This window comes from Taudactylus pleione, unplaced genomic scaffold, assembly GCF_031769625.1.
Source record: "Taudactylus pleione unplaced genomic scaffold, aTauple2 ptg000162l, whole genome shotgun sequence".
In the NCBI taxonomy this organism is placed as follows: domain Eukaryota; kingdom Metazoa; phylum Chordata; class Amphibia; order Anura; family Myobatrachidae; genus Taudactylus; species Taudactylus pleione.
This window is the reverse complement of record NW_028284564.1, coordinates 14,397,726-14,418,784: the sequence shown is the minus strand read 5'-3', so window position 1 is coordinate 14,418,784 and position 21,059 is coordinate 14,397,726. Positions and strand designations below refer to the sequence as shown.

At 48.3% G+C, this 21,059-nt stretch overlaps 1 protein-coding gene across 1 annotated transcript in view; it reads left to right on the top strand.

The window, feature by feature from the left end:
* The first annotated feature begins 6,083 nt into the window (after positions 1–6,083).
* TCN2 (transcobalamin 2) overlaps positions 6,084–21,059 on the top strand; it is a 63,253-nt gene continuing 48,277 nt past the window's right edge. Inside the window, exon 1 of the mRNA XM_088475140.1 lies at positions 6,084–6,185. The gene's annotated coding sequence lies outside the window, so the exon portion shown is untranslated. The remainder of the gene's footprint in view (positions 6,186–21,059) is intronic.

Here is a 21,059-nt window from a genome sequence, read left to right as displayed (position 1 = left end):
TGACAACAGGGGCCGTAGGAACAATTTAAGAATTAAAGGGCTACCAGAAGAGATTCCGCCACAAGGAATAATTGACGCATTAACAAAAATCTTTAATGTACTCTTAGGGGTGGATCCAGAAACACAAATCGTATTTGATAGGGTTCATAGAGCACTGCACCCTAAAGGTCTCCCCTCAGAAAGGCCAAGAGACATTATCTGTCATCTCCATTATTACATGGTGAAGGAGGAGATCATCCGCAAGGCCAGACAGGCTTCAGAGACTGACTTTAATGGCAATGCAATCCAGATATTCCAGGATTTATCATGGCATACAGTCCAATAGAGACGTCTTCTACGTCCTCTCACTAAGGTCATGGCATACACTCCAACAGAGGCGTCTTCTACGTCCTCTCACGAGGGAACACTATATACATTACAAGAATATGAAGATGTACAAAAATTCTGCTCTGCTTTGGAGCTACCACCCCTTACACTTCCAAACTGGCTGGATCCTCTGGCCTCAAATGTGTTAATTCTTCTGCGTAGGGAACAGTGGAATATGGCTCGTAATTCAAGGAGAAGACCTCGTCAACGAACCGATACGGCTCCTAACAACACCTGAGATGGAGTCGAGAAGCTTTTTTGTATCCTTTCTTTTTCTACAATTCGGTACTATACAAAACTCCTAATTTACTTGTATGTCCTTATTTTTGCTACTTTTAGCAATCTGAAGGTTCTGGGTTTGTTTAGTAGCCTGAGTTCGTATTTTCATGCCAGATTTAGTTAACTGGATGTTCTTCATGTTTAGCACGTTTCTTAAGTGCTGCATGTTTTACAGGTTGATGTTTAAGGTTTAGGTATATTGGCCACTTCTTGGACTTTATCTAATGAGAATAACTGCTATGTGTTGTGTCCACTAGTACCCTCCTATGCCTCCTTCTCTGCTGTATACAAGATGAACATGGGTCCATAATATTTGGATTCCATGGCTTATTGTGCAGAGCATTTCTGTTTCTGTTTTTTATTTTCAATGTTTTCTAAACAATGTATGTATGTATGTCCTCCCCTTTCTTCCCCCGTGTTTTTTCCTTCCCGTTTTCTTATATAGAGAATATCTTGCACAGGTAACGGACCCTGAAAAGAATCACATTCCATGGAGTGAGATTGAGAAACTATTCATCATTGAAGATGTGTTATGTGTTATCCCACCTCCTTCTACTATGGCTAAGTTAACACTGTTTTCTAATAACGTACAAGGACTCAATTTCTGCACACACACTACATATAGATAAGGTAGACATTGCCTTTTTACAGGATACCCACTTTAAGAGAGGAGTAGCCCCAAATTTATGTTCTTGACACTTCCCTTTGGTTTTTAAAATAATATTACAGGTGCCAAAGCCCGGGGAGTAGCCATACTTTTCTCTAAACATCTTAGACTCGAAAACACAACTGAGATTCCTCTAGGAGATGGAAGGGGGTTACTGGTAAAAACTACTATTACTCATCAAAAATACACTTTCGTCAATTTGTATCTGTCTAACCAGAGACAGACGCCTTTTTTGCAATAGGCTCTAGAATTAGTAGAACTGCATATTGAAGGAGTCCTAGTGCTTGGGGGAGATTTTAACTGGGCAATAGAGCCCCTTATAGATACTTCTATGGGTGTTCCTAGGGCCTCTTTCAGGGATCTATTGTGCTGCAGCGGGGGTTGTAGTGGGCGTCATGCAGATAGGAGTGGGTACCCGGCTGGGCCTGTCATTCACAAGATAATTGCAGTAGCAGGCAGCCGGATGTCCTAGGCGCGGGCAGGGTATGGTCAACCACAATCGCTACGGTCGCATCCGATGGTACTCGATGGTACCGATGGCTGCATACATTTCCTGGAGATGACGTGCATTAGTGGACGTCTTAAGACAGGCTGCTTGTATTTAGAAAAGAAGGACCTCAAAAGGGACTTTACAATTAAACCTATATATGTGTGCAGTCAGGTGAGACAGGTTTGCAGAGCCTTTCCTGTCATACCTAGGTATACTCCAAAGTTCTGACTATAAAAATTAAATAAAATATTATAAATATCTTCTTTGTATTATTCTAATCATTTTTATAGTCAAAGCTATATAGCAGGTGAGACACTGCCGACCCTGTCTATCTTTTCTGCACATCCCTGGTCAAAATGCACCAGTTTTCCAGCAGTATATACTGCTGCACTTTTGTATAATGTCCACATCAACCCGCAGGTTCATATATGCAGAGCCGGATTAAGGACTGTGGTCGCCCCTCGGCAACAAACGTGGGGGCCCCTACTAAAAATGTGGACGAAATGGGGGTATCCGCAATTGGGACCGTAACGCTCGTAAGCGGTACATTGACAAACAGCAATAACCTAAGCTTAGCGCTGTTTGTTAGATACTGAAAGGAGGATATAATCCCTTTAGCGAGTGACATCACTTTTAGCACTGTCTCCACAAAGAAACCAAACTTCAGGCACACACAAGAAAAAATACATACAATATACACCCACAGGAAAAAAAAACACAGATATAGGCACTCACATGAAATATTACCAGTTGGTTGCGCAATCTTATCCACATTACACCCCATAGTACTATTGTCCCTTATTCATGTTATTCATGTTCCCTTATTCATGTTATGACACACAGTAGTGCCCTTTTACACAATGCCCACAGTAGTGCCCCTTATACACAATGCCCACAGTAGTAGTGCCCCTTATGCAATGCCCCCAGTAGTGGTGCCCATTATGCAGTGCCCCCAGTAGTGGCAATGCCCCTTATGCAGTGCCTCCAGTAGTGGTGCCCCTTATGCAGTGCCCCCAGTAGTGGTGCCCTTTATGCAGTGCCCCCAGTAGTGGCAGTGCCCACAGTGGTAGTGCCCCTTATGCAGAGCCCACAGTAGTTGTGGCCCTTATGCAGTGCCCCCAGTAGTGTCAGTGGCCACAGTTGTAGTGCCTCTTATGCAGAGCCCACAATATTGGTGCCCTTTATGCAGAGCCCCCCAGTAGTAGTGCCCCCAGGAGTGGTGCCCCTTATGCAGTTCCCTCAGTAGTCATGCCCCTAGTAGTAGTGACCCAATATTAATGCCCCCAGTAGTAATGCCCCTAGTAGTAGTGCCTCCAGTAGTAATGTTCCCAGAGTAATGCCCCCAGTAGTAAAGCACCCAATAGTAATGCTCCCTGTAGTAGTGCCACCAATAGTATTGCCCCCTGTAGTATTGCCCCAATAGTAATGCCCCCAGTAGTAGAGTCCCCTGAGTAATGCCCCCAGTAGTAGTGCCCCCTAAGTAATGCCTCCAATTGTTGCAAAACAAACAAAAAACTAATACTTACCTTAAGCCCAGCTCCCACATATGCTGCCGTCTGGCCTGTCTGGCTGCTCTTCTGAACTATGGGAGAGACGTCATGACATAACGTCTCTCCCATAGTGCACACTGCGGGAGCCGGAAGCCGTAACTCAGGAGTGAGCTCCAGCCACCGGCTGCGAGGAAGGAGCTTGGTGCCCGCTGGTAAAATCTCAGTGGACACCAGGCAAATGGAGCCTCTCTGGGGCGCCGGGCTGAGGTGGGCCAGGGGGAGGCGGAACAGGTTCCATCTCCCTTTCCAGCCCACTTTAACCCTGGTGGGTGTGGGGTCCCTTTATGTGTGGGGGCCCTGGGACGATTGCCCCTTCTCGCCCCAATACCCCCCTTCCTGGTTAATCCGGTCCTGCTTATATGTATCTGTAAATCTGGCTCTGATACTAGCCAGTGCCTCCCCAGCCATTTACCTCACCGCACGTCACGGTCATGCCCTTATATTAAGGCTGAATCAGTGGTCGAAGTGGGGCAGTATACGGCGGTATGACATACCGCCACTTCCCGGCCCCACTTCATTTTAGATGTAGAAAAGAATGCACCAGCGCTGGGATCCAGAATGGGATCCCAGCGCTGGAAAAGCGGCGGCAATGTGTTAAGATGTGTCCCGCAGGGGACACATCTCAATCGGGGCAGTGGAGGCGCTGACATGTAGCCGGGACAAAGTACCTGGTCCCGGCTGCACTGTAAGCACCACGTACTGGATGGCTGCCAGCCAATCACGAGGCTCGCAGCCGCCAGCCAATCGCGGGACTCGCGGCCGCCAGCCAATTGCAGGGCTCGCAGCCGCCAGCCAATGAGAAGCTGCCAAATGGCAGCTTCTCATTGGCTCGCAGCGGCGCCAATGAGAAGCTGCCAAATGGCAGCTTCTCATTGGCTCGCAGCGGAGCCAGATAAACTGGAGGGAAGACCCGAGGATCCCGGTGGCTCCACTCCAGCAGCGCAGGTAAGACAGAATTAGAGAGAGGGGAGGGTGTGAGAAAGGGAATAGAGAGAGGGGCAGACAGAGGCAGGCTAGCTATTGTAGGGGGTGAAAGAGAGAGGGAATCAGTAAGGGCAGGGTGTGAGAGAGGGGAGCAGGCAGGGAGAAGTGTGGGGGGGGGTTAGAAGTACAATGGAGTGATATGGAAGCAGGGGCCCATAGGGGGGGGGAGATTCAATCTCCATACCCCCACCTCTAAATTACCACTTCGAGCACTGGGTTGAATCAAATAAACCTATAGGCAATTCATGAGATGGGGGCATGGTGTTTGAGGGGCTACATCTCAAAAATTATTGGACATACTCAGAGGAGTAGCACGGAACCATGGCGCCCGGAGAAAGTGAATGTCATAGCGCCCCTCCTGTCCTGAACTGTGCCAGTGGGGTATGGCCAGCCTATAGGGGAATACTGAAGTGATAAAGTGAAGAAAAAAAAAACAGCAAACAGTGGCAGTATCACACCCAGCCGCCCTCTCGCTCCGCCCGTACAATAAAGTTTTCCTTGTTAGTCGGCGCGACATGAGATCATAACGTCATGCCGCACCACTGAATGAAAGCGGAGCTGCGGTGTGTGCGGACTGAGGAGCAGCCAGAACAGGAGAAGACTGAGGAAACTACGGTAAGTGTCTGGTGTGTTTGGGGGCCGTTGCCCCATCATTTCTGATGGCAACTCAGAGTCACTTCATGCACCTATATATGCCTCAGGGCCCCCTAATGCACACATATGCCAGCCCAGAGCCCCCATATGCCCCTTTATATTGCCTCTGAACCACCCCATGCCCCTATATATGTCAGAACCCTGTAAGCATCTGAGGCACACTGGGCATGCGTCCTGATTTTGTTTGTACAGAGTCGTCAAACAAATTTAGAAGAAATGTGACTGAAAGGTAACAGGTGGCGGAAAAGACACAGAGATGTTGGGACTTGTGTAAAATTGTCAGGTGTGTCGCTGAAGCGGTTCCATATAGAGAAGCACTGCCGCTCACATAGGAGCCCATACTCAGATGGAGAACCTGCACCTACCATAGGGCTGGTGCACTAGAGTGAGTGACATCTCAGACCTTGCATTTAGATGCACCGATGTACACCAGGGAAGGATTTTGTAGCTGCATTAGCATAAAGTCACAGGTCCCATGTATTGCGGGCACTGTCCAGCTGTTACACCTGTGGGCCAGAGTGTCGGTCAGGAGATTGGAGGACACTGGCACCAACACAGCTCTGCTCTGCTATGCAGAGCCTGGGTGCTGGTTAAACTGAATGGATGCCATGCGCATGTGTACGGCGTCCTTACAAAGCAGGGAGGTCTCTGGGGGCAGCCCAGAAGCTGCCGGAGTGCTGTGCTTGCCTCTAGGGTAATGCAATAAATGGGGGTGCGACATGCAGCTGTATCAACATCAGGAAATAGAGTATTTTCCAGAAAAGTACTCATACACCTTTTCTAGATTTCATAACAGTGAACTGGCGGAAGCCCTGCTTTGCAGCATATTTATATCGCAGATGCTACAAATATTCTAAAAATGTGTGAAATTATCTACTTTATGTATTATATTTTCATAGACTTTTTTTTTTGTTTGCCACATTTCTTTCTTTTATGTAGTTAATGCATTAAGCCTTTATGTTTTGAATTGTGAATATTACACTCTGAAAGATGTTGAACCACAGCTAGCTAGGTTCTACTGAAGAATTTGTGATTGTGATGTATTTCCAGTTCCACCTTAAATGTTTTTCAGTGGGAGGTGGGTTAAAGAAAAGTCATGTGATCAGACGGAGACAAAACAGTCCTGAATCACTGAGAGTGGGTATTCTACTGTAAAGTGATTTCTAGTGGATCTACTGTATGATAAAGTAATTAGGTAAGGCCTTGACAATGCATTCCATTCTTGTGTAGTGAATGTTTCAGATCTGATGATTCAAATGTTAACACAAATCATTGTCTGTGAGACCGAGTGGTCAACACATTTTTTCCAGAGAACAATGGTGTTAGCCTTCTATCTTTTACAGATTCTGTGCGCCTCCACTACAATGTTATTGCATCCAGAATTTTACTTTCTCATTTTCACTTTAAAATTTGTGTAGTAATAGTTTTCAGGCTATTTACACAACCTGTCTGTGGTATATGCTACATTTATTTATTATTTATCACCAGTTATTTATTTAGAGTCTGATTCAGCAAGGATCACAGTTGCTTATGCGCATGCAATTGGCCGATTGTTGCAGAGCGTGAAACGGCCGCTGCGAACGGAACTGCGATCACAGAAGATACGCAGACCCATGGCACAGTGATCGACAGGAAGTGCCGTTTATGGGTGGTGATGGGGGGGGGTCGGGCGAGTGCTGGCGTACCATTGCGTTTAAATGGTGTTGCAGGGGTGTGCATAAACTAGCCACTGCGGTACCATACATAGCCTGAGGCCTCATAGCATGCGCTGAAGTAAGCAATTCCTGAGTGAGGTCTGACCTGCCTTAATTGTGTGTATGGGTCCGATGTTGCTGATTGTTTCGCTATGTTGTCATAGTATACCGATGTGAGTAAGGGGAAGTGGGCGTCCTTATGTCAGGCTGCGATTCAAACATTTATATAGCATCGCTGATATTAGCAACTGCGTTGCGTGCATATAAGCAGAATAGCGATCCTTAGCGAATCAGGCCCATAGCACACACATATTCTGCAGCGCTTTACAGAGATTTATGTAGCCATTCACATCAGTCCCTGCCCCAGTGGGGTTTACAGTCTATGGCCCTCATTCAGAGCCGTACGCTCTGAGCAGAGCGCACGCTCTGCATGAGGGCCGGGCTCCTTTTTCATGGAGCGTCCTCCTGGACGCTCGTATAGCTGTGGGTCACCACCCACAGGCTATACGAGCGTGCATTTTGATGGCCGCGATGGTCGTGACCATCGCGACCATCGAAATTGCGAGCCGGAGCCTGCGGTTGAGGTTTTCAACCGCAAGCTCCGGAGTGATTTTGGCTCTATCAGAGCCAAAATCACTCCCACTGACATCACTAGTGATGTCAGTGGGCCGGCTTCTGACGGGAGGCGTTCCCGTGGGAACGCCCCCGTCAGGGAGGCACGCCCACCAAAGGGGGCGTGCTGTCAATCAACATTGACAGCACGCCCCCTTTGATCGGACACAACGAGCGAAGGAAAGTCCTTCGCTCGTCGTGTCTGGCGCATGCGCACGACGGAGCTCCCTCCGTCATGCGCATGCTCAGTGCAGACCATCGACCCACTTGCGAGCGTACAGCCGCTCGCGAGTGGGTCTGAATCAGGCCCTATGTTCCCTACGACACACACAGGTTGGCACTCTAGGGTTAATTTTAGTTGAAAGCCAATTAACCTACCATTATAGTTTCGGAGAGTGGGAGGAAACCGGAGCACAAGAACAGGGATACAAATGTCATAAAGTTAGGGCCATGACCTCAGTGCAGAGACGCAGCAATGCTAACCATTACACCATATGTGCTGCCCTACATGAATATCTGTTTCAAAAATCTGATTCTAAAAACATAGCAATGTAATCTTTGGGGTATACTTACTAAGGTGAGGGTTTTTAGAAGTGGTTTTGTTGCCCATAGCAACAATCAGATTCTAGCTATTACCTTCTAGAAGGTGCCAGATAAATGTTAAGTAGAATCTGATTGGTTGCTATGGGCAACAAAACCACTTCTAAAAACCCGCACCTTAGTAAATATACCCCGTATGTAACAGATCTAGTAGTACATACATGTTATACGACCTATAAGGAATCCGGATTATACCAAAATAGGGCCTGATTCAGAGTTGTATTCTGATTCCTTTGCAGGAGCGATACCGAACGCAGCTGCTGTGCAAAAATATATTTTTAAAAAATTATTGAGACGCTCATCTACGGTTTTCCAATCCAAGCATCTGTGTACAAAGTCGCGTCATTGGCCGCAGATCGGCCAATGAGTAACTTCTGAGTAACCTTTCGGTCGAGCAGAATGGTCACGGGAGACACCACAGCCATTTTTCTTGCATACAGGAACGCAGATGCCCTAAAAGCCGTTACGACACGCCTGCGTTTTTTGCACCACTCCGTTACTTCCCCCAAATGCTCCCTGTCTGTCAATCACACTGTTATGTAAAAAGTCGCTGTGAGCAGCTACATGTACTTTCACACATGCGCAGTGCGACTTAGACACACGTAGATTACTGATAATCGTTCAACTGCGTAAATATCAGTATTGCGTACATCTCTGAGTTAGGCCCATAGGCTCTGAATTATCTCGGAAATAGGCCAAAGTCATAGATTACTAAAACAGCATCTTTGAATATGTCACATTCTGAAGGGATGTCTGGGATAACTGCACCTCAGCTTATGTCTTAAAATAACAGCAGTTATTAGTCTAGGCCAGCGGTGGTTCTCACCTGCTTCCTGTGGAGGGGGTGCCCAGGCTGCAGCATCCCTTTGCTTTGGCCGCAGTCCGGCCCCTATCCATTGCATATGTGCAAAAAAATAACAGGGAAACAAACCCACACAAGTCATACGCATGCGCAATAAAAACGGCTTCAGCTGCTAGGGGTTGCATCAGCTGCAGCCCCTAGAAGCAGAATAGGGCTGCTTATATCTATCTGCTCTATCTGCTAATGGCGGCCCCAGGGAGGGTAACTCTTACCCCTGGGACTGCCTGTCTGAAGTGTGATTAGCAGAAAGTGCTTCCAATGGAAGCCACTTCTGCTTTTACTATAGCAGCCCCAGGAGGAAGGTAGGAACCGCTGCTGTGGTGGGGCTGGGGACTGGGGTCTCTCAGAGGAGTGGTCGATTTTACTAAAATCCACCACTGGTTTTACCCTATTGGGGCAATTTAATTCATTCTTTACAGATCACAGATAATTACGGAAGAACATCACTCATTTTACTTTGAACATATATGGGGATTTGAGGTAAAATGAGCGATATTGTGTCTGTAATGTACCTACGTTACAGGTGTTTTCGTGCCGTTCTGACGGTACATCGCCTGCATCGCTTACAATTGAATTACCCCCATGTGTATCTTCCTTTGTGTTTATGGTGCTGATAATAACTAAGCTTCATATGGTTCCATAAAATAAGCTTTAAAAAGAAGCATATAATAATAGCATACTTACGCTCATATTCTGCACAAGTAACATATGCCGCAGGTTTACATCAGGTGTACCCCCAGATACACTTACACACAACCAGGTCATAAGCACAAGAAAAGTTTTTCAATATCTGTCTATATAGCTGTTTGGTTGATTGAAATAAACCATCCACCTGAAAGGGACCATCTTTGCCAATTCTGCCACACTCTGAGGACTTTGGTCTAATCCGAGCTAAAGGTAACCATTTACATCTGTTAGTGGACTATGGCCCTCATTCAGAGCCGTTCGCTATTTGCGGTCGTTCGTTTAAAAACAAGGGGTGGCTATTCAAATGATCCGTACGCACATTGCAGTCTGTTCACACCTCTAAGTCTGAACGAGCGAGCAAAACATACGCTCGTTTATTTGTTAAAAACGCCCCCTGGCCGCTTGCACCATACGTCATGTCCGCTATTTATTAGATTAATCGAGTACATCGACCAGCGTATGAACTGCTCGCTATTCTTGTGGTTGGTGTTTGCTACCACAAATTTGCGAGCAGTTCTGGCTCTAAAATAACCCAGTGACGTGGTCAATGACGCTGCTGTTTTAAATATACACACCCATAAAACGCCCGTTTTGACCTTTAAGCACGCCTGCGTTCGGATCTCCACTCCCCATTTTCAAGCACCTTCCCCTGTTACCACCCACATACGCCTCATTCTGTCACTCAAAATAGCAGGCACTCGCTATATAGCGTACAAACGATTTTCGCCCGCACTGACTGGTTCGCGCATGCGTACTAAAAACCGTACGCATGCGCAGATGTGCAAACATCGCTCGGAACGAGCGTACGGCCGCTAACGAGCGGCTCTGAATGAGGGCCTATGGCCCTGATTCAGAGCCGGACGCTCTGACAGAGCGCTCGCTCTGAATCAGGGCCGGGCTATTTTTTTGTAAGAACGGCCTCCTGGCCGCTCACATAGCTTTGGGTGACCACCCACAGCTATAGCAAGCGGCCAGGAAGATGGTCGCGATGGTCAAGACCATCGCGACCATCGGGCTTGCGACGAGACTCTTGTGGTAGGGTCTCGTTGCCGCAAGCCCCAGAGAGATTTCGGCTCAAACAGAGCTGAAATCTCTCCCGCTGACATTACTCGTGATGTCAGTGGGGCCGGCCCCAAACTGAGCCATTCACATGGGAACGCCTCCGTTTGGGCAGCGACTCCCCCGGCCCACCCACCAAAGGGGGCGTGCTGTCACTCAACATCGACAGCACGCCCCCTTTGGTACGAGACCCGTAGCGAGGGATTGCCCGTCGCTATCTGGGTCTCGCGCATGCGCACGACGGAGCCGGCTCCATCGTGCGCATGCGCTCTTGGCCACCATCGACCCGGTTCCGAGCGCTCAGCACTTGCGACTGGGTCTGAATCAGGCCATCTGGTCTAATCAGACCTAAAGGTAATATTTTACACCTTTTGTCGGCTTGTTTATAGCAATTTCCATCTGGATCCAAACCCCCATGTGTCATTTTTTAATAGAACCCTGATTATAAGCTTTTGCTATCCTTTCATTTGGATTAGTAGAAAATCGCTGTATGAGAATTATTACAGTCCCCAGTGGATACTTTTAAATGAAATGCTAATAAATGTTACTGACTGAATGAACCATTAATATTTCTCTCCCAGACTCTACCACTGTTATTATTAATGCAATTCATAAACCCAACATAATCTCATAAGTATTAATGTTAAATTGTATTTTTAAAGGCACCACAAAGTGTGCACTGTGTCATACAACGTATACTTAGAAACCCGTGACAGAGTATTAGGGCATTAATACAATATGCAACGACAGATCACAGCATACGTACTAAGCAAAATACCAAATAACGCGTCACAGACTGGGTAGGACAGGTTGCAGGGGCATGGGTAGGGCAACTCGCTGAAGCTAGCATCAGCATGCCAAAGCAAGTCAATTCAATGCTCAGTGATCCTGTACCTAAGACATACTTCACAACTCTACCTGATTGTCAGAGAGACTCCCTGAAATAGTAGCAAGCTCCCTGATTACACCTTCCCCCATTATGAAGCTGTTATATACAAATAAAAACAGATATATATACTTTAAAATGGGATCATTAGTATCATTTCCCTGCATTGGTTGTAAGGCACAATGATCCCTATGACTACATGTATTTTCTGAAAAGTATCAGTGTGTTTTCATCACCAAATAGAACTTACTAACTGCTTTGGGGCTCATTTACATTTGTTTGTAAATCAATTTTATGACACGCCTCTCAGATGTAGCAGTACACGCCCACTTTACTTCCGCACTCATAGGTGGTGCTTTCACAATCTCCCTGAAGGCAAGTATATATGGGAGAGCATACAGCCCTGCCCATATTAGCTTACATATTAAGGGGAAGGGGAGAACAGATGGAGGGGGAACTGAGTAGGGAATGTAGTGGAGGATTGGAGAGATCAGAATTGAGTAATCCGGGGGGCAGGTATACTTTAATAAATAGTTACGTTTTAAGGGCACATTTGAAGCTGCAGAGACTGGTTGATTAATGAAGAAGAGGTGAATTCACAATCATCCAATCAGAAGTGGCTAGCTAGTGCTGGCGAGAGTCATCATCATTAACATGTACTTGCAGCAGCATCAGGCACCTGCATCGGCTACTAACAGGTGTATATGCGTCTTTTAGTGGGTCTGCATCTGTTCACAATTACCAGAACAATACCTTATTGTACGATCACCACTGACTGCACTGTCCTCACCAATCACAAGCATGCACAAGTCACAAATGCGAGCAAATTCCTTATATGTGTGCAGCTTTTTGTTTTGGTCAGTGCTCTACAGATTTGTGTATGTTATGTGATGCAGGAAGGAGCACGTCAATGTCAGCCATACAGGATACGATTTACAAGCAAGTACGGCCATCCGTCACAGTAAGGCCCGTATTCAATTTGAGGCGAAAAGTCCAGACTTTTCGCCTGCTGGACTTTTCGCCTCCTCCGCCTGTTTTCCAGGCGGAAAAGTATCACGCGCGTGCCCACTAATCCCTGTATTCAATTCCAAAGCAGGCGAAATCGGGAAAAGGCGAAACTTTGATCTGCGAAAAAATACAGGAATTTTCAGGAAATAATTGTAGGACCCCCTAAAGATGTCCAGACCTGGGGGATCATTATGGGTACCCCCGTTTTTGCCTGCAGAAGAATGTCGGGTCTTTAAATAGCCGCAGCAGGTGCATAAATGCGTCTTTGAAGAAGGTGATGCAGAAGAGCATTTAGAAGTTTTTTTGGGGGAAAATAACTATGCCCATCAAATTTGGGGTACTTGAAAATGGGTGCAAGCATATTTTTAAGTCTCATAAATGATTTTTAAAAATTCTGCAAAAATGCACCTGCCGCTACTCCCGCAATGAAGAAAGCACCTGCCGTATATAAGGGAACCCCTCTGGACTCCATTCCGCTAATTTAGAAGTGTGTTCCCTATTTATATATTTTTTAAACCCCAAAATTTCAAATATTTTTTTGGGATGTCCCTATTTATTTAAAAAAACTTTTTTAACACAGATAATTTTTAGGGACCATTCCCAGAGGTGCAGGCTATTTTTTTAAGCCTGCACCCCTAAACCCCAATTCTGCACTTTTTTTCGTCTGCTAAAGCCAAGCGAAAAATTATCCCCATTTTTTTACATTGACTTTTCGCACCGGCAAAAAGTCAATGAAATTGAATACGGGGATATTGGAAATAGGCGAAAATGACGTAAATTATCGCCGATTCCGACATTTCGCCTCAAGTTGAATACGGCCCTAAAAGTGTCTCAGAACTCGCAGATCTTTGTTTGCAGTTCATAGGACTGTGTACTGGAATCCGCAAGTTTCTGGCCAAGCTGATGTGCACTTGCTGGCATTTCCACATCAACAACTATCTTCCCTCCTTGCTCCTACTTGATCGACCTCTGTCTTACTTATTTGCAGAAATAGTAAATTGCTATTTGTTTCTGTGATTGACAACTGTATCTGCTAATCGCTAAATCTATTAAAAACAAATATCTTCCCTCAAAAAAGAAATCACTAGATGTAGCAAAATCACTGCAACTACCAATTTCTCAGTGTTAAAAATAGGATGAGTGAAATCTATGAAAGACCAGTTCAGATTGCTTCAAGATATTAAAAAGATAATTTAAAAAAGTTTCATTACTGAGCTTGTACAATTCATTCAGCAGGGTTTCATACACAGGGCCTGATCCCAAGTCTCAGGCAAAACTGTTCGGACATCTGGGTGCAGTTCTTGTTCAGCTTAGATTAAGCATGCCTCATAATGATCCGATTGCTTTGGAGCACTTGTTGTAACTAGCTGTAAATGTACACTTTGCATTTGTTTTAGTGACTAGTTATTTTCTATTTGTCACTAATATATATATATATATATATATATATATATATATATATATATATATATGCTCTGGTAGCCATTGTGCAGTCTCTGAGTTTCTCACATATTAGTTTAGTGTGGTCACAGTTCAGCATTCTACATGCAGCCAAAGGCCACACAGGAGATAACTGGATGTAGTTTATTGCTGATAATGTAAGTTTTGCCTCTGCTGCTTCCTCCATAACAAGTGCTGACTGTGCTTCTATGTGTTTTGCTGACAGTATGTAATTGGTAGAAATCTCCTAATTGTGACTTATGAACCATAGCAAACAATACAAGAATTTCCTGGTTTTTATATTTTGAACCCAGCTTCATGACTATTTTTAAGATTCTAGAAACAATACTGCCACTATATATCATCTGTCTCTTGGATGAACATTGTATTTATTTTTTAAGTTAACATAAAATTCTTTTGAACTATCTGGCGAGTCGAGCAGGCGCGGTGTGTTTTATGGGGGATGTGTTTTGTGATTGGTGGATAGGTGTGTTTGGGGGATGTCTGTTCACCAATACTGCTTTGACATGTCATGCTTTGCAGTTTGCTTTAGAATTATAAGTAGCTAATGCAGCAGTTCCCAAACACGGTCCTCAAGGCTCCCCAACAGTTCAGGCGTTAGAGATATCCATGGTTGAGCACAGGTGGTTAAATCAAATTGACTGAGGTACTAATTAAATCACCTGTGCTCAACCATGCAAATCTCTAAAACCTGAGCTGTTGGGGAGCCTTGAGAACCGTGTTTGGGGACCTCTGAGCTACTGTATATTGGGCCTAATTCAGATGTAGACTTAATGCTGATATTTATGCAGATCAAGCGATTGTTTGCCATTGGACATGCATGTAAGCCGCACTGTGCACGCACAGCGATTGAATTGCGATTATGTCAGACCATTTAAACAGTGTTTTCTGGGTGCCCATAAATTAGCCACTGCTTTCTTGCTCACAGCAGCAGAACCCTCTATGTGTGTAGAGACCGGCTATGTCTGCAACAGCTTAGACTTACTCAGAACGCTGATGGCCGCCTGATCTGCATTCATTATTTCCGCTGTTTCTAGTTTTGTGCATGAGCGGCAGATGTGTGGGTGTCTAAGCACTGGATGGTGAGCGACTCATTATCTCATCTTCGTGATAGATCGCAGCTGCGATAGAACTTGAGTCCACATCTCAGTCAAGCCCATTTTTCCATTAAAGGTGATTGACACTCATAACTATGGGGCATATGTATCAAAGCTTGATGTGCGATAAAATTATGAAAAATATATCACCAACCAATCAGCTTCAAACTATCATTTCTTAAACACAGCCTGCAAAATGTAAGTTAGATGCTGATTGGTTGGTGATATATATCTCACAAATTTATCTCACATCAAGCTTTGATACATATGCCCCTATACAGGCTAAATTGTGTGTTTGTGTGGCCACTGATTACATATACACTTTAGCTTTCTACTTCAGGGTCCATAGGGTATCCACAGGATACCTTGGGGTATAGGTGTGACGTCAGTCATCGGGCACCATAGAGTTAAGCTTTTCAGCCTCCCAGGATGCACTAGGGTCCCCCTCCCATACCCCGCCCCCGAGTCAAGGCACCTCAGTTTAGTTTGGTGCCCGGCCGGAGTCGGGTGCACCTGTTGGAGTGGGGGCTAAGAAGAGCCCCTGAAGTTTTCTGCATGCAGCTGTGGCTGCACATCTGGATGTACAGCATGGACAGTCAGTCCTGACGTCCATGCTGTCTTCCCTACACCCCCGCCGGTACCAGAACGCCGGTACCGATCCGGGGATGCTGGTGAGCATCTGGGGTCACAGCTAGCGGTGACCCCAGATGTTCCGTACCATGGCCGGAATCAAGGGGGACAGCAAGGTAAGCAGCGGGTCCCGCGGTGGGTCCCCGCTGTTACATGGTCCAGAGTCCCCAGGCAGGGGGCTCCCTGGGGACTGGCTGCAGCGTGGAGCCAGGTATATAACCTGCGCTTCCACTACCCCCCTGGGACAGCGGACCGCAGCAGAGCGGTAGCGCTGCGGCATCCCGGGGGTTAAATGCATGCCAGGGGAGCGCGCCTTCCCTGTCTCACAGCCGGCGCCTCCCCCGCTGCACATAGCCCTCTCTGCACACTGCCGACTGGCCCTGTGGCAGCGCTCCTCCCCCAGGCCAGCCTCCTCTAAGCTCCTCGGCGGCCATCTTAACAACGCATGGTGAACGCTGCTGGAAGCCTGGATTCAGAGGCATCGTGGTCTGGGTCCCCCCGCATACCTCTCCTCCGATTTGGTCCAGGTCTGTGTATGCAGTGCTGTGTCCTACCAGACTCTGTGTCTGTGTAGTTGATTTATCAGCGCTGGTTAGTGCAGGAATTGAGTTTCTTTGCATTGTATGTGACTGTGCTAGCGCTGCTGCCTGTACTTTCCATTTCTGACTGTCAGCTTTATTACTGTCCCTGTTCTTTCTGCTAAAGCCCTTGCGGTGCGGTGCTGCAGGGTGGTCTCTCGCCTTTTTAAAAACAATTGGTGAGAGGGGTCACATACTTTGTACCATCATGTCTGAAAGTGACTTTCCTCTCCGGCTACAGTGTACTACGTGTAAAGTACCTTTAGCGGAGGGGGAGGGTAGCGCGGAGGGCCTCTGCCGGCAGTGTTTGTCAATGGCGCGGCCTATTACGGTTACAGCACCGGCACAGGAGCCGCCCTGGGCTTGTTTCGCTCAGGCGCTTACAACCTTAGTGGGCCAGTTAGCTCCGCAACCCGCGTTTACGCAGATGGGTTTGTCCCAGCAATCGGTGGTGTCGTCACCCATGCAGGGTTTCCCAAGACAATTGGTGGTACCCCGCAGTCTCCCTATATCCCCTCTCCCGGTTTCTCAGGAGCCGGCATGGGTTAACTCCCTGACGAGTTCTGTACAGCACTTGTCGGATGTGTTGCAGGGGGAGGCTGTGATGCGGCCACATAAACGGCCGGTGGCGTCTCTGTCGGCTCCTTATAAGGATGACGAGGGGACGTCTGATGATGGGGAGATTCTGGATCCTTACGATCAGGAACCTCTCCATACTAAGGACACAGAGGCTAGGTCCAAGGTGTATATCCCTGGACTTATTCGGGCAGTCCGCACAGCCTTGGTGATTGAGGACGAAGTTCCCCCAGCGGCTAAATCCAAGTATACCAACCGCAGAGGCACCTGGCGGTGGCTTATCCGTTCGCGGATAATTATTTTGCTAAGTGGGAATCCCCTCCACAGGTGGATTCTCATGTGACACGTCTTGTCCATAGTGCCACATTGCTAATGCCATCCATGTCCTCCCTTAAGGATGCTACGGACCGCAAGGTGGAGATCTGCCTGAAGTCCGCTTATTCCCTTGCGGGGGGGGCAGCGCGGCTGGCTATGGCCATTTGCTGGGTTGCCAGAGCTATGGAGCGCTGGGCGGATTCGTTGGAGGCGTCCTTCGATTCCGACTGTCCGGCTGAACAGGCGGAGTTGATTGGTAATCTCCGTGATTCGGCCACTTATATCAACGAGGCGGCCTTAGACATTAGTACCCTGGTGTCTCGAATTTCTTCAGCAGCGGTGGCTGCTCGTCGCACCTTGTGGTTGCGATCCTGGAAGGCGAACGCTGATTCCAAAAAGGGTTTGGAGGCGTTGCCCTTTAACGGAGAAGTTCTTTTCGGTCCAGATCTGCACAAGATTGTGGCCACGCTGGCGGCAGCCAAATCGGCATGTCTCCCGTCGGCCGCTGTTCCTTCTGGTTCGGGACCATCGTCCTTTCGGTCTTATAGGGCCCAGGGCAGGCCCAAACCACAGTCTTTTCCCCGGCAGGCTGGTCCCAAGAAATCGGCCAAGCCCCGGAAGCAGGCATGGAGTACCAGACGTCCGGCCCCTAAGCCAGATGACAAGCCTGCGGCCTGACGGTCCGGGCCTCCCTTTGGGGGATCCCGAGGCCGCCTGCTGCAGTTTGCCCAGTGTTGGTCGGTCACCACGACAGACACTTGGGTTCTCGAGGTGGTCTCCCACGCGTACGCCCTCTCTTTCCGGCACAGACCCCCGGCTCGATTTTTCACCACGGGTCTACCATCAGACCGGAACAAGGCCACGGAGCTGCGGAAGGTCTTGCACACTATGCTCCAGGCTGGAGTTATAGTGCCTGTTCCATTCTCCGAGAGGGGCCAGGGTTTCTATTCCAATCTCTTTTTGGTGCAGAAACCCAATGGGTCGTATCGTTCGATTCTCAGCCTCAAAGCTCTCAACAAGTCTTTGTGGGTGCCGAAGTTTTGGATGGAGACCCTACGGTCCATAATTCTGGCGCTGGAACCTGGGGACTACATGGTGTCATTGGACATACAGGACGCTTACCTGCATGTCCCTATTCTTTTGCACCATCAACAGTTCCTCAGGTTTGCAATCCGCAGCGACCACTTTCAGTTTCGGGCGTTGCCATTTGGCCTGGCGACAGCACCGCGTGTGTTCACCAAGGTGATGGCGGTCATGGCGGCCTCTCTGCGGCTGCAGGGAGTCCACATGTTGCCGTACTTGGACAACCTTTTATTAGTGGCAGGATCTCCGGAGCTCCTTCTGCGCCACTTGGATCTGACCATTGCACTACTGCAACGGCACGGCTGGTTAATAAACTGGCAGAAGTCCACTCTAATCCCGTCTCGGCGGATTCTGCACCTCGTAGCCTTATTGGACTCGGGACAGCAAAGGATCTTTGTGACGGGGAAAAGGTCTCTGCTTTACAGTCGAGGGTGCGTAGTTGTCTGCACAGCCGCCGGGTGTCTCTACACTCGGCGATGAGGTTACTGGGCTCCATGGTGTCGGTGTTTGACATGGTGGAATATGCCCAGTTTCACTCCAGACCTCTGCAGCACCTGATCCTGTCCAAGTGGAACGGGCTGCCTCAGTCTCTAAAGTCCCAGACGATAGTGCTCACCCCGGAGGTTCGCCTGTCCCTTGCCTGGTGGTTGCAGACGACCCATCTCAGCAAGGGACGTCCGTTCTGGGTACCAAATTGGGTCCTGTTGACAACGGACGCCAGTCTTCGGGGCTGGGGAGCAGTTTCAGGTCCACACTTGTTCCAGGGCAGGTGGACTAGAAGCGGAACTTCCAATAAATATCTTGGAACTCCGTGCGGGCTTCAATGCTCTCCAGCAGGCACATCGGGTTCTCCAGGGTCGCCCAGTGCAGGTCCAGACGGACAACGCTACCACCGTGGCCTACATAAACCGGCAAGGAGGAACCCGAAGTCGGGCGGCTCTCGTAGAGGTGTCTCGGATCCTGGTGTGGGCGGAGCGCAATCTTCCGGTCATATCAGCTGTCTTCATCCCGGTAGTGCTAAATTGGGAGGCGGACTTTCTACGTCGCCAGGACATTCATCCGGGGGAATGGTCCCTGCACCCGGACGTTTTTCAACTGTTGGTGGACAAGTGGGGTCTTCCAGAGATCGACCTCATGGCGTCCCGGCACAACAACAAGTTGCCGGTGTACGGGTCTCGCACAAGAGACGAAGAGGCGTCTCTGGTGGATGCTCTGTCAGTCCGGTGGACGTTCTGGTTCGCTTACCTGTTTCCTCTGGTTTCCCTTCTTCCACGGGTAATCCGTAAATTCAAACAGGAAGGAGGGACGCTCCTGTTGATAGCACCCGCGTGGCCCAGACGGCACTGGTTCTCAGACCTTCAGGGTCTGTCCGTGGACAGTCCTCTGCGGTTGCCGCTACGACCGGACCTTCTGTCGCAGGGTCCTTGTCTTCACCCAGACCTGACTCGGCTGTTTTTGATGGCGTGGCTGTTGAGACAGCCATGTTGAGGTCCAGGGGGTTTTCCAGCTCTGTAGTGCGTACCATGTTACGAGCTCGGAAACCGTCTTCCGCGAGGATATACCATCGCGTGTGGCATACGTTCTTCCAGTGGTGTCGAGCGAGAGGTTATGCACCATGGGAGTTTCGTCTGTCTCTGATACTCGCCTTCCTACAAGCGGGACTAGATCATGGGCTTCGCCTTGCTTCTTTGAAGGTACAGGTTTCGGCCCTGTCTGTCTGGTTTCACCGTAGGATTGCTACAATCCCGGATGTGCGCACCTTTATGCAAGGTGTTCTCCGCATTCAGCCGCCCTTTGTTCCACCTGTGGCGCCTTGGGATTTGGCTGTGGTCCTGAGGGCTCTCCAGGGACCGCCGTTTGAACCACTGGGCTCAGTGGATCTTAAATGGCTAACAGCTAAGACTGTTTTCCTTCTGGCCATAGCTTCGGCCAGACGTGTTTCTGATTTAGGGGCTCTTTCTTGTAGACCCCCTTTCTTGATTTTTCATGGGAACAGGGCAGTACTCCGCACTCGGCCTGAATTTCTTCCCAAAGTTGTTTCCCAGTTTCATGTTAACGAGGAAATAGTTGTTCCGGCCTTTAACTCACCTGGCCTTTCAGTGAGTGAGGCCACTTTGAATGTTCTGCGGGCCTTAAGGACTTATGTTGACCGCACTTCTTCGTTTAGGAAGTCGGACGCCTTGTTTGTCCTCTATGGCTTCCGTAAAAAGGGTTGGCCTGCTTCAAAGCAAACTTTGGCAGCCTGGATCCGTATGGCTATTTCTGAAGCTTATCTTCATGAAGGTCTGCCGGTTCCTCCTTCTTTGAAGGCTCATTCCACTAGGTCTGTGGGTCCTTCGTGGGCAGCTCGACGTGGTGCCTCTGCAGTCCAGATCTGCAAGGCTGCTACGTGGTCCTCTGTCCATACCTTCATGAGGTATTACAGGTTTGATACCTTCGCCTCTCAGGATGCTTCCTTCGGGCGGCGGATTCTCCTTTCAGCACAGGAGCGTCCCCACCCTTAAAGGATACTGCTTTGGGACATCCCCAAGGTATCCTGTGGATACCCTATGGACCCTGAAGTAGAAAATATGAGATATGGTAAGAACTCACCTTTGTTATCTCTATTTCTACGAAGTACATAGGGTTCCACAGGACTCCCGCCCTGTCGCACCTGTGCTGCAGATGGGCTTTGTTCTGGTCACCAGTTTTTCCGTCTCCCTCTGGTGAGAGTGTGATTCTTGTGTGTATCCAGATCTTCTTTCTCTCTCTTCCTTCTCCTCCTCCAGCCTATGGCTTGGTAACTAACTGAGGTGCCTTGGCTCGGGGGCGGGGTATAGGAGGGGGACACTAGTGCATCCTGGGAGGCTGAAAGCTTAACTCTATGGTGCCCGATGACTGACGTCACACCTATACCCCAAGGTATCCTGTGGAACCCTATG